The sequence below is a fragment of the Pan troglodytes genome, chromosome 18 (genome assembly GCF_028858775.2).
Source record: "Pan troglodytes isolate AG18354 chromosome 18, NHGRI_mPanTro3-v2.0_pri, whole genome shotgun sequence".
Lineage (NCBI taxonomy): Eukaryota > Metazoa > Chordata > Mammalia > Primates > Hominidae > Pan > Pan troglodytes.
Window position 1 is genome coordinate 71,258,203 of NC_072416.2, and position 14,173 is coordinate 71,272,375.

Here is a 14,173-nt window from a genome sequence, read left to right on the forward strand (position 1 = left end):
CTTATTTATTTATATTTTTTATTTATTGAGATGGAGTCTCGCTCTGTCGCCAAGGCTGGAGTGCAGTGGCGTGATCTCGGCTCACTGCAACCTCCGCCTGCTGGGCTTAAGCAATTCTCATGCCTCAGCCTCCTGAGTACTCAGCCCAAGATTGCTGCTCTGCTTCCTGTCATGACGCCACTTTCCCCGCGTATACATGGCATCCTTGCCCTTCTTGTCCTGTGCCACTTTGTGGGGTTGGTGCTTGCCACACTTCTTATAGAAAGTCTGGAAGGCTTTAGGAATGTGCACCACATTGTGGGAGCCCTATTGCATGGAAAGCTATTGTTAATTTCTAAGTCATTTATGCTTACAAAGCTGATAGGAGCTAAACTAAGATGCAGGTTATTCTGTAGGAGGATATAGTTTGGGGAGTAGTCTACATAGTGGTCAAGAGTTTTTTAAAACTCCAAACCTTAGATTGTTGTCTACATATACCCTCTTGGGCAAAAGGTAGTTCTTACTTGGAGAAAACATAGATTGTATTATCTTGAGGGGGTCTAAAGGGAACCACAGAGGGGAGGAAGAGGAGACATGGGAAGTCTTTCTGGTTAGGGCAGTGGTCTCCCTGGTGGGGTGGACACCCTTGTCTTGGTGTGATCATAGAACTCATGGAAATGACAGGCGGCCTGTGACACCAACTTTTCAAAGGGGAAGGATTTCTTGCATGTATTGGTGGGGCCTCAGCTCTATCTAATAGGAGGTACGTACTGCACTGGAGGCCTCAGATGGCCCTAGGAACTATTCTTGAGGCCTCTAGTGTACACTGGGCTCCTCCAGCAAGAAAGACCCCCATGGGTTGACTGGTTGGTGGTGGTGGGAAGAAGACCTCACCTGGTGTGGGAATGGGGGTGGGACCAAAACTCCGGTGGTTGAGGGTGTCTTGCAGGAAGTCTCTGATGACTGTTGCTTCTCAGGGCTGTTTTGAGGAACACAGTTGATTGAAGACTCTCCCTTCCTCTGTATGTTTACCCTGAAATGTGTCTCAAGTTGGTAGCACCTACTTTCTCTGTGGTAAGAGCTCCTTTTTTTTTTTTTTTTTTTTGAGATGGAGTTTTGCTCTTATGCCCCAGGCTGGAGTGCAATGGCGTGATCTCGGCTCACTGCAACCTCCGCCTCCTGAGTTCAAGCGATTCTCCTGCCTCAGCCTCCCAAGTAGCTGGGATTACAGGCATGTGCCACCACACCTGGCTAATTTTATGTTTTTAGTAGAGACAGGGTTTCTCCATGTTGGTCAGGCTGGTCTTGAACTCCCGACCTCAGGTGATCTGCCTGCCTTGGCCTCCCAAAGTGCTGGGATTACAGGCGTGAGCCACCGCACCCGGCTGGCAAGAGCTCTTTTAACATACTATGCCATGAAGGAGAGTTCATGGGTGTTCTTGTTCAGAATGCAACTCTGGATCGTATAAGGCCTTTCTTGTTTTTCTCATTTTTAATCCAGGTCTTGGAGTTTTGGTTATTTTCTTCTGGGGGAAAGATTTTGCCACTTCCCTTCCTGTTCTTTTCCTTGCTAAGCAAACTGGTTTTTGAGATTCCGTTTGCTAACAGCTTTCATTAAGGCTCTGTGGTTTTTAGATTGATGTTCCAGAAGAGGCTTGGTCCCATGAAGTAAGTCAATGTTACTTTTCACTATGGCAGTTGCTCTCCCAGCCCCTGTCTTGCGGATGCTCTTCCGTAGTGCATTTGGAAGGCTGCGTCTCGCTTCCATTTCTTTCTCTTCCAGAGTCACCTTGCTTAAGGGCTGTGATTTTCTGCTAATGCTCTGCATGAGTGGGCTGTGCAGATGCACGTTGATCTTTTCAGGAGAGTGTTGGCCTTATGCAGTGGATAGTCACCTTCTTTCAGCGGATTTACTATTCTTCCAGATGTTGCTTGTCTGATACAACCTCCCTCTGTGTTGCCTGGAAGTAGTCTGTGCTTTTCCCCATCATGGTTAACGAAGACTCTGTCGAAGTCATCTGCCGTCTGACTTGTCCGAAACTGTGTCTCATCGCTCTACTGGCCTGCCGGCGCTTCTCATGGTGTAATGTGATCTTTTAGATGGGCGTTTTCTTGTGTCTTGCAAAAAAGGACATGGAGGACTCTCTGAGATTGCTCATGGCATTTGATGAAGTCATTAAAGGCAGCATGTTGGTTTCTCTGTTTCTCTTTTTCCTGTAGGAATTCTGAAGCCTCATATGTTCTTCCCGAGCCAGACAGAAGTTAGATCCACGTGTCTCCTTTGCATTTAAGTTCTTTAAAGCTCTTCTTACCTTAGAAAGTGTTATTAAATCTCACATATGGTTTTGTAATATTTCACATTGTCTCTGTTTTCTCTTGTTAACTGGCTCCAAATTAACAAGCAGTTTCCTCACTAGAATTTAATTTGATCTGTTGAAGCCCAGACTCTTCCTTTGACTGATTTCTGTTTTGTACTCTGATGGCCTCAAAGAATGTCCCTGAACTTTTGATCTTTTTGTTCAGAGTCAAACAGTATATTTAGAATGTCTCCCATTCCTTCAGATACATTTTGAGGATTCAGTTGACAGTCTCTGGGGCAGGAAGGAAAACATCCCCCCAGCCTCTCAGCTGAAGCCCAGGCACTAGGCTGGGTCTGCAAAAGCTGGGGGTGAGGTCTTTGGGGAAGCCTCTTAGATTGGTGAGGAGGATATGGTCCCCCTCTGCCTCAGGTTTGGATGGCCTCTGTTCTGGGTGCTCCCTTCCAACAGAGAGGGCTGTTCCTTGGCCTGAGGGGCAGCAGCTGCAGGAGAGGAGTCTGAAGTGGGGGTCTCCTGTGTCCCTAGCCTTTTTCCGGGTGAGCTGCAGCCTCCAGAGGGAAGTGGCAAAGGCTGTGGTCCCTGCAGCACCCTACTACGTATAGTAGCAACAAAGATGATTAAATACTTAGGGATAAACTTAATAAGAAATGTGCAAAATCTATAAAGGGAAAATTTTACAACACTTCTGGAAAACACTAAAGCACGTGGAGTGGGAAGACATCCCTTGTTTTTGGCTATCATAACTCAACATCAAGATGCCCATTTCCCCCCAAGTTGACTTATAAATTGAATGCCATTCCTATAAAAATACCAATAAGCTTTGTTTCATGGAGTTGATAAGCTGATACTAAAGTTTCTATGGAAAATAAACATGCTGAAATAGCCAGGGAAAAACTGACCAAAATGGGGGCCTCGCCCTATGGGCTGTTAAAACAAACTATAAAGCCTCTGTAATTAGAACAGTGTGGCATTGACCACATGAACAGACAGACAGGCCAATGGAATAGAATAGAAAGTACAGAACAGACCTAAGTACGAATGGGAATTTAGTATATGATAAAGGTGGCATGTCAAATCTCAGAGGCAATGATAGACTATTTATTTATTTATTTATTTATTTATTTTTTGAGATGGAGTCTTGCTCTGTCATCCAGACTGGAGTGCAGTGGCACGATCTCAGCTCACTGAAACCTCCACCTCCTGGGCTTAAGCGATTCTTGTGCCGCATCCTCCCAAGTAGCTGGGATTACAGGTGTGCACCACCATACCTGGCTAATTTTTGTATTATTTATTTATTTATTCTGGTAGAGATGGGGTTTCCCCATGTTGGCCAGGCTGGTCTGAAACTCCTGACCTCAAATGATTCACTCATCTTGACCTTCCAAAGTGCTGGGATTACAGACATGAGCCACTGTGCTTGGCCCAGACTTTTTAATAAATGGTACTGGGATAATGGGGTAGTCTTTTTTTTTTTTTTTTAAAAAGATAAAATTAGATCTATTGTTCACAGCATATATAAGAATAAACTCAAATGGATCATGAATTTAAATGTAAAAAATCAAAACATGTAAGTACTAGGGGGGAAAAGTCCGTGGGTGAATTCCTCTTAACCTCAGTGTAAGGAAAGGATTTGAAAGCATCACTCAGAATCCAGAAGCAATGAAATAAAATTCTCGCAAATTGGACATGGCAAACCAAACCAAACCAAACCAGACAAAACAAAAAACCCAAACCACAGAAACCAAAGTAACTGAAAAATTGAGAGAAAATATTTGTAACACATACCACAGACAAAGGGCTAATCTCCCTTATATATACAGAACTCTTAAAAATTGAGGGACAGAGGATGAAATACTCCACAGAAAAAAGAGAAAAGACTTGGACAATTCACACACACATTAAAATGGTCCTCAAACATATGCCAGTTACTGGGACCGTGTTGTGGGGACAAAAATAAGTAGACACAGTTCCTTCCCCCAAGGAGTTTCCAGTTCACTGGGAAAGTCACAGAAACTAACTTGAATGGGGACAGAGTATGGTTAAATTTCAAGGGGTAGGCTGGGCGCGGTGGCTCATGCCTATAATCCAAGCACTTTGGAAGCTGAACCAGGAGGATCACTTGAGCCCAGGAGTTTGAGACCAGCCTGGGCAACATGATAAGACCGCATCTCTACAAAAAATTAAAAAACTAGCCAGGTGTGGTAGTGCGTATCTCTAGTTCCAGCTACTTGTGGGGGGGTGAGGTGGGAGGATCACTTGACCCAGGGAGGTTGAGGCTGTAGTGAGCCATGATCGTGCCACTGCACTCCAGCCTGGATGACAGAGGGAGACCCTGTCTCAAAAAATAAATAAAAACGGGTGGGGTTGGATTTCACCTGAGCCTGCTGGAGGGCAGGGAGGAGCAGTTGGTGGGGTGGAATGTCAGGGAGTGAACAATCTAAGAGGCAGTTGAAAGTGGTTCTGAGCAGAGAGGACCATTGGGGGATGAGGCAGCTGTTGGAGAGGGATGGGTCAAGGGATGGAGGGTAGCACTGTGAGCTGAAATAGGTGAATTGGGAGGGATGCTGGCTAGAGAAGAGGTAAGTCCAGCACTTACTGTGCTTGGGGCTGTGAGAGGCACCTGAGGACAGATGCCTGCCCTCCAGGATCCCACGGTCCTGGGTGGAAACCAGCAGGGCCTTGATGAACTAGACTTCCGGAGAGAATGAACTCAGTACTGTAGTGGAGGGACCAAGGGCAAGCTGCCCAAGGCTCAGACTAGAGTTGGGGCTGGTTGGGTTTCAGGTGAAGACAGATGCCCATGTGGATCTAGCTCACTGGTCTCTGGACATGTGGTTATGTTGGTCAAAGGAGAAGACCAAGGCTCAGAACAAAGACTTGAGATTTGCCCCCTCAACTGTCAGAGAAGGAGTTATGGAGGGAGATCGTGGCCTGAGGGTCATGGAGTGGCCAGGGGAGAGTCTTGGTCAGTCACACATTGGAGGCCATGAGAAAGAGTAGTTAGGAGAGGGGTGCTTGAGCCAATAATCAGATTCAAGTCCCTGTTATGCTCATGTGCCAGCTCTGCCCTTGAGTTTTCTCATCTTTAAATTGGGGAATGGGGCCGGATGCGGTGGCTCACACCTATAATCCCAGCATTTTGGGAGGCCAAGGTGGGTGGATCATGAGGTCAGGAGTTTGAGACCAGCCTGGCCAATGTGGTGAAACCCCATCTCTACTAAAAATACAAAAATTAGCCCAGGCATGGTGGCGGGCGCCTGTAATCCTTGGGAGGCTGAGGCAGGAGAATCGCTTGAAACCAGAAGGTGGGGAGGTTGCAGTGAGCCAAGATCACGCCACTGCACTCCAGCCTGGGTAACAAGAGCAAAACTCTGTCTCAAAAAATAAATAAATAAATAAAAATTTGGAGAATGAATCAAGGCATGACTGTAGGACCAAACGAGTTCACATATGCAAAGTGTTTTAATATGGTCAAAGCACTCAATAAATGCTGCTGTTAATTAGGAGGCAAGAAGAGATTGAAGGGAAATCTCAAGGGGCTCCAGAGACTACTACGATGGTGCAAAGTCACAGAAGCCCTGGGAAAAGCAGGTAGAATGGAGTTGCCATGACATTGAGCCTCATCTAGATGCCAGGTAGGTAACACGCATTATCACAGGTGAGTCTCACTGTAATCTCACAAGGGAATTTCTATGGTCATCCCCACCCCACAGTGTAACAAGCTCAAGGTCCCAAGAGTATGACCTACGTTTCCTGTTCTGGACCTTAAGTTTTATTTATTTATTAATTATTTTACTTTTTTTGAGATGAGGTCTTGCTCTGTCACACAGCCCAAAGTGCAGTGGCGCGATCCTGACTTACTGCAACCTCCGCCTTCCAGGCTCAAGCAATCTTTCTACCTCAGCCCCCCAAGTATCTGTGAGTACAGGCATGTGCCACCACACTCGGATATATATATATATATATATATATATATATATATATATATATATATTTTTTTTTTTTTTTGTGGAGATAGGGTTTCACTAGGTTGCCCAGGCTGGTCTCAAACCCCTGGTCTCAAGTGATCCGCCTGCCTCGGCCTCCCAAACTGTTGGGATTCCAGGTGTGAGCCACCGTGCCCAGCCTGGACCTTAAGAATGAAATCATCCTTGGGTTAAAGGCTGGTCTCCCTTAGAGATGGTTGTTTGCAGGTCACCTTCCAGGGGCTAATACTCTGGCAAATGCTGGTGACCTTGAGATGAATGAGACTTGATCCGTGTACTCAGTGAGCTCTCAGGATGAGGGTTCCTGTAGCCTCTCTCTTCATTGCATCATCTCCAAAACCTGACAGGACTGATGCTGGAAGGTCTTTCCAAGGCCCAGACTCCTCTCCTGGCTCAAACACTTTCCATGGCTCTCTGTGGCCTCCAGCCCAGGGTCTGAATTGGTTCTACCTGGCCAAGTGCTCTGCCTGCTTTTAGGGTCTGGTCTGTGCCGCAAGCCCCTGTCCCATCCCAGCTTTATCTCCCACAACTTCCCAGCCCTTACCTATGCCCTGGTCATGTGGATCCTTTCCTGTATATCGATACCCTTCATTCATCTTGGTCTTTTGGTCTGAAATGCAGCCCCCTCCTCCACTGGCCCCTGAAACCTAACCCACCCTCCTCCTGCACTGCCTGGACTGCAGGAAACCTTTCCACGCTACGTATCCAAACTAGTCTTTTTCTCCCTCCTCTGTTTTGCTAGATTTAGAGATGGTTCTAGTACGTGACTCAAGGTAAGAGGTTGTGTTTGACTGATACCAAGTGCGTCTGTCCAGAGTTAGATATGAGGATAGAAGCTCCTTGAGCCAGGGATGGTATTTTAGCCATCCCTGGGATCCCCACAGGACACGTGCTAACAGGGAAATTCAAAGACCCCACCAAACTCCTGCCACCATTTCCTGCCCTCTTGTGCCCAGGCCCACCTCTGGGTTGGAGGAGCAGGGTGCTGTGGGAGAAGGTGCACTGGTCCTGGAGTCAGGGCCTTCAGGTTTGTGCCATCCCACTGAACACATGGCCAATGACCTTGGGCAAAGGGACTCCTGCCTCGGGGCTTTAATCTGTGCATCCACAGACTGTACATATGGCATTGGACCAGGACCTCCCTAGTGCCTTTTTGGTAAAGAGGACCATAAGTTTCTTAGACTTTTAATATGCAGATGAATTCTCTGGAGAATCTGTTAAATTGCAGATTCTGACTCAGTAGGTTTGGGGCAGGTCCTTATTTCTAACAAGCTCCCAGGTGACCTTGATGCTGGTGGTCTGTGAGCCACGCTTTGCATTAACAAGGGTCTAACCCAGTGATCCTCAGCCCTAGCCCGATAGAAGAATGGCCTGAAAGGTCGCTCTTTCCCTCCTCCACCCTCTTCTGCATTTTAAATTAAAGTTTCCCTTGGGAGATTGTAAAAAGATGTTAGGATGGCACCCCAGGGCCATTAACTCAGCATTTGTAGGGGTGGGAACTTGGCATCGGTAGTGTTTAAAGCTCACCAGGTGAATCCAGTGTGCAGCCAGGACTGGGAACTGATCTACCTCCTGGGTGGAGAACTTTAGCAAATGGTTTTCAGGCGAAGCTTTTTGTCTCTGCTGCCCCCTTGTGGTCATCTTGTTCACTCACAGTCAGAGCGCAAGCCCTGTTCCCAAGAGAGATGGGAATCACAGAACAATTGGGAAAATAATGTCGCTGCCCATGGTGGACGGGCTTCCCTGAGACCCCAGCACTCACCCTGACATGGGTGGGCTCCTCCTCTGCCGTGATGCTGAAGACGATTCCTTAAACAAGGGCCTCGCTCCCAGTGTCCTGGGGGTAGCCCACATGAGTAGGAAAAACTCTGGGTGGGCCAGGAAGTGGAAACAGCAGGGGGCCCTGTAGTCGGCAGCTGAGATAGAGGTTGGATAGAGCAGGTCCAGGAGAAACTTCCTAGGAGAAGGTGGGCGCTGAACCCAACCCTCAGCTCTCCTGGGCGGGAGTCAAGAGAAGTCTTAGATGCAGACATGAGGTTTGGGTTGCTTGGCGGTCAGCCAGCAGGGGGCACTCTGGCGCCACGTAGAGTTCCCAGGTCGGGTCTCCTAGTCTTCGTCGTCTTGACTGGGAACTGTCCACCCCGGTGCAGGATGCCCCAGGTGCAGTGGAGCAGCTCAGAGCCCCAGGGCGTGACTGTCCGCAGCTGGCTGGCTTGCCTCTGTGCCAGGTGCAGGGTCAAGGATATCCCCATGCACAGAGCCTGCCGTCAGTGGGATGAGGAGTAGGAAGGTTCTGATGCTGCTGCCCATTCAGAAATGCAAAATGGCCCAGTACCTTGAGCACAGGTCTAGTCCCTACCGTGCCCTGCCTGGCTGTGTGATCTTGACACATTCATCTCCCCTTTGTGGGCCTGCTTCTCCCTCATCCAATGCATCCCCCAAGCCATCCTGGGCTGTGGTGCTGCTCCCCAGACAACAGGGAGTTGGACTCATGGTTTTGGGGGGCTCACATTGCCCTTAGGGGGCCAGAGTCAAGGGAATCACCTTTTTTTTTTTTTTTTTTTTTTTTTGCCTTCTGCTGTAGGGCCTGGTTCTGGGCTGGACTTTCCCCATCCTCTTCCTGAAAGCCACCCTTGTTCAATCATGGGGACAAGATACAGTCCAGGAAAGGAGCTAGGGCCCTTCTAAGAGATGATCCCGAATAGGGCCCAGCTGTGGACAGGATGATCTCTTTTCCAGCCGGGCGCCATGGTTCATGCCTGTAATCCCAGCACTTTGGGAGGCCGAGGTGGGAGGATCACTTGAGGTCAGGAGTTCGAGATCAGCCTGGCCAACACAGTGAAACTCCTTCTCTACTAAAAATACAAAAAATTAGCTGGATGTGGTGGTGCACGCCTATAATCCCAGCTACTTGGGAGGCTGAGGCAGGAGAATCACTTGAGCCTCTGGGAGTTGGAGGTTGCAGTGAGCTGAGATTGCGCCTGGGTGATAGAGTGAGATTCAGTCTCAAAATAAAATAAAATAAAAACGCCAAATCCCTTTTCTGTTAGTTGTCAAACACACTAGACATCAGGACACGGTGGTCCTGGCTACATGACTGCCTTGTAACAGTGAGAAATATCCAGAGATGGGATGCATGTTAGAGTTGAATGGGGTTTGTCCCGGGGAGAGAGGGGACCCAAAGGAATAGCAAGAGGGTGGGGAGCTTAGCTTTAAAATAATGTTTTGGCTGGACATGGTGGCTCATGCCTGTAATCCCAGCACTTTGGGAGGCTGAGGTCAGGAGTTTGAAACCAGCCTAGCCAACATAGTGAAACCCCATCTCTACTAAAACTACAAAAATTAGCTGGGCATGGCGGCACATGCTGTAATTCTAGCTACTTGGGAGGCTGAGGTACGAGAATCGCTTGAACCCAGGAGGCAGAGGTTGCAGTGAGCTGAGATCGTGCCACTGCATTCCAGCCTGGGCGATGGAGTGAGACTCAGTCTCAAAAAAAAAAAAAAAGTTTTACTTATTTAAAAAATTGGTCTGGTGTACCTACGGCAAATGGGTGGGACTTGCTAAATCTGGTTGGCTGTTGCTTTCTGAAACACAGATTTTAGACTTGAATATATGCATTTGCAAACTCTAAGACATATGCGCCTCTGAACACAGTCTGGGTGAATGCAGTTTCTTGATTGTCACAGGCTTCCGACAGAGTTGCAGGTGTTGTATTGCGTGGTTTTCAACAGCAATCAGACCAAAAGGGTGACTACTAGCATGTGAAAACAGAGGATAAGCTTCCTGGGCTCAAACTCCTGAGCTGGAAGTCAGTTCCAGGCCATAGTGTCCAGCCAGAGGAGGACAGCAAGCTCGACTCCTGCGTGACCAGTAGCTCACCTGGTCCAAACGTAGCCTCTTGCTATAAAACAAAGGCAGAGAGAGACTGAGGGAACTGGAAAGAGGTTCAATGGAGGAAAAATAAGGCAACCTCAGGGATTCACTTTTACTCTCATTTCATTAAGTTCCAGATATTGGCAGACTGCTGGCCTCCTGAGGAGCACAGGAAGGGGCCTGGCAGACTGGTGATCCTGGTTGGAGATGAAGAGGGGCTGATTAAGAGGAGCTGACTGAGGCCGGGAGGTTTCCTGCCCGGGAGTGGCGAGCCTGTCAGAGCTGCACCTGGGCCTACCTGTACCTAGGAGAGATTCAGGGTATGGTTGGCTTCCCACAAACACCTGGGGCTCGAGGAGTGCGCTGCCTCTGTTCCACACCTGATGTGATCCACATCCACGCCCATGCATCTAGCCAGGAGAGTGACTGTCACTGATGAGGCAGTGTGATAGTACCTCTGATGGTTTCTCTGAGATCAGCCTTTGCACTTCACCTGTGTGGGCCAGATGGAAAGCCAGGGTGGAGACGGAGCACCCTGGGTCAGCTGGGATCCCACCGTGCGATTCCACGGCATGGGGTGTCAGAACTTGGAGTGCCGGTGGTGGCCAAAGCAGGGGTGGGGTGGCATTCCTGTGTCTCTGCCACTCACTGGCTGTGTCACCATGGAAAAGTCATCTAAACCCCTCGGTGCCCCAGTCTTGTTCTCTGTCCATGGCAATTCGGGTAGGCCTGACCCGGTTGGATGGCTCTGAGGTTTCAATGAGGTATCATACATGCAAATGGTTTTTTTGGAGCCAGGTTCTTTTTATTTAAAAAGATTTTTTAAAATGGGAATACTCACTAAAAAGAGTACCTGACCTCAGCTGGGCACAATGGCTCACACCTGTAATCCCAGCACTTTGGGAGGCCAAGGCGGGTGGATCACGAGGTCAGGAGATGGAGACCTGTAGTCCCAGCTACTCGGGAGGCTGAAGCAGGAGAATCGCTTGAACCCAGGAGGTGAGGTTGCAGTGAGCTGAGATCCCGCCACCGCTCTCCAGCCTGAGTGACAGAGCGAGATAAAAAAAAAAGAAAAAGGAAAAGAACCTGACTTCAGTATCTTTGGGTGTCTGGGATTGAGGAGTGTTCCTGAATGGGCATCAGGGATTGATGAACACTTGTGTAAGAGTTAAAGAAAGAGGAAAGAAACATGACATTTTTAAAGACAGGTTTACTTTAGATAAAACCTGGAGGGGCTTCTGGCCGATTTTGGTCAGGAGCGCTTTCTGTTACAGACTAAAAGTATATATTGGTTTTAGGGTGAGGGTCTTATCACAAGGTTGGAATGTTTTTGGGTCAGGGAGAAGTCTATAGCCGGGTCGGAATGTTTCTGGGCAGAGAGGAGGTTATCTTGGGGCTGACATCTTCCCAGCCAGAGGGGGGTTATCTTGGGGCTAGCATGTCTCTGGTTGGGGAGGAGTTTGGAATATTTCTGGTCGGAGATGTTATTTGTAGTTTCTGGTCATGCTGACCTTAGCCATTAGGCTGATGCCTTTTGGCTTTAGGCGGTTTTTGATTAAGATGAATTTTAAAATAAGGTGCTTGTCCACAATGGCAAGGCCCCTGCTCTGTCACCTTGCCCCCCAAAATTGCAAAGCTTTGTTTCTGTGTATGCATGTATAAATATTTTTTTTTCCCTTAGGAGCAAAGGCAATAGCTTAACTAAGATGTTCAGAGGGATCATGACAAAAAGACTGAATGCCTGGGGTTGGGGTCAGGGGCGTGTTTCAGGTGCCTTTATTTTATACCAGAGTTTCCCAACCTGGGGAATCTTGCCATGTGGGGCCAAATCATTCCTTGTTGTTGTAGACTGACTTGTGCATTGCAGGGTGATTAGCAGCATCTCTGGCTCTACCCACTAGATACCAGTAGCACCCTCCACCCCATCCCCACCTAGTTTCACCAATAAAAAATGTCTTCAGACATTGCTCAATGTCTTTGGGGAGGTGAGAGTGGGACAAAATTGCCCCCAACTGAGAACTGCTGCTTTGTGATGTTCCTAGTGGAGTGAGCCCTCGATAAGTGGTTGTTATTTGCTGTGTTGAAGTTTGGCAAGATTTCTCTTCTGGGCCTTGTTGATCTCTTCCTATTTCTGTGCACTGCTTAAAGGGAAAGTCGATGACTACAGGGCTTCCAAACTCCAGCCCCATTGGATATAAAGTACTAGTTCCTTAATCTGGTGGGGCAGCCTGATCAACTGGAACTTGGTTCTTACTGTGTTTCTCGTTATGCAAACCTTAAGGATTCCAGCCTGGGCAACATAGTGAGACCCTGTCTCTACAAAAAAAAAAAAAAAAAAAAAAAAAAGAAACAAAATTCAGCAGAGCCCGGTGGCATGCCCCTGTAGTCTCAGCTACGCAGGAAGCTGAGGTGGGAGGATCACTTGAGCCCAGGAGTTCAAGGTTGCAGTGAGCTATAATTGTGCCACTGCACTCCAGCCTGGGTGACAGAGTGAGATCCTGTCTCTAAACAAACAAACAAACACCCTAAAGGTTTTTGAGAGCATTAAGTGCAACATAAACCTTTCAGTCCTTTACTATTAAAATATGAGCTACAATTAAAATGAAACAGTTAATTTTGTGGGGAGCAAGATCTTGAGATAATCTTCATTTGTGGTGAATACATTTCTGTTTAACCACAAGCCTCAGAATTAGTAGTTCCTCATTCAGAGGAAAGATCAGAGAAGGGTCTTATGGAGAAGGACCAGCAGGAGACAGAGGTGGAAGAGTTGGATGCATTTGAAGCATCCACTATTTAGGAGGTGGCCTAAAAGATCCTGGGGAGTGGGTGGGCACCTCCTTTTGGCACCCCGGATGTGAGGAGGGTCTCCAACACTGATTTTGGCTGCTGCTTTGTTGCACCATCCTCTATGGATGGTTCGGCTCTTCTCTTGTTTGACTTCTTATACACCTGCTCTAAAATCTCCCCAGGAATTCCATACAATTCACAGAAGTGTTGCTGCTCTGGAGTGAGAAATGTTCCTCCAGATTTTGGAGAAACTTTCTTTCTGAATGTCTCCAGAGCTTGCTTCGGAGCAGCCCTTCAGTCACAAGTTTAGCAGCATCATAATTCCTCCTTGCTGAGGTTGTCCCAGGAATGACACAGAGCACCAGAAGCAAGCTTTGGAAACATAGCTGGTACAACAAGGAGCGCCTCTATGCCTTGGCATAGAGAAGCAGGTTCTAGTTTTTGCCCTGAGTTGGTTGATGGCCCCAGGTATCACATGGAATATCTTTCTATTACAAGAATCAGCATGGAGTTGAGCTCTAGGACAAACGTCTCAATGGTGTTGGGCATGGCCATCGGAGCCTCCTTTCTGATCATGTAGACCTGGGCCATCATTTGCGCAGCTGGTCCTGTGAACTCGGTGCTTAAGATTCCAATTAGCACCTTGCGATAGCATGGTTGTGCCACAGAAAAAGGTAACATAGGTGGAGATGTCCAGAATTGGGCGAGGTGTGTGCACCGTAGAAATGCTGCTGGCTGTTTTCAAGGCATTGAAGAAGCTCTCTGCAGAGGTGGCTATTATCCCTGGACTCTCTAAATAATGATACTAGAATGTCGGTTGCAGCATGATGAGACCAAATCAGTGTGGAAAGTCATCACCGTTTCAGATATTCTGGTTTCCTGTGAGTGTTGTGGTCACAGTGCTGGGGTTTCAGATTTGGAGTCAATTGCAAACACGCCTCCAAGGATACCTCTCTTAAAGCCAGGCACACTGCACGGAGGATTGTGGTGTGGATTATCCTAGCAGTGTTGAGTCCTCTCATTTGCTATGTATACAGACAGCATAGCCAATGTTGAAGCACGTCCAGCCTCCTGCCTCCACAGATGGGACCCCAGTCTCCTGAATCTAACTCAGGAGAACCAGGGAGGGAGGCTGAGGAGCTGTTGATTGGGCTGACACTGGATTGGCCATCATTTTGGGAACCGGGTTGGTTCCTCCTTGATACTTTGACACGGTACCTTTTGTGTAC

The 14,173-nt window shown here is 47.9% G+C and overlaps 1 long non-coding RNA gene across 1 annotated transcript; it reads left to right on the forward strand.

The window, feature by feature from the left end:
- The first annotated feature begins 4,731 nt into the window (after positions 1 to 4,731).
- On the forward strand, positions 4,732 to 12,478 carry LOC104002665 (uncharacterized). The gene is made up of 3 exons (XR_675044.5): positions 4,732 to 4,876; positions 5,802 to 5,932; positions 10,289 to 12,478. It is a non-coding gene; the product is annotated as an uncharacterized LOC104002665 (long non-coding RNA).
- Positions 12,479 to 14,173: the final 1,695 nt, after the last annotated feature.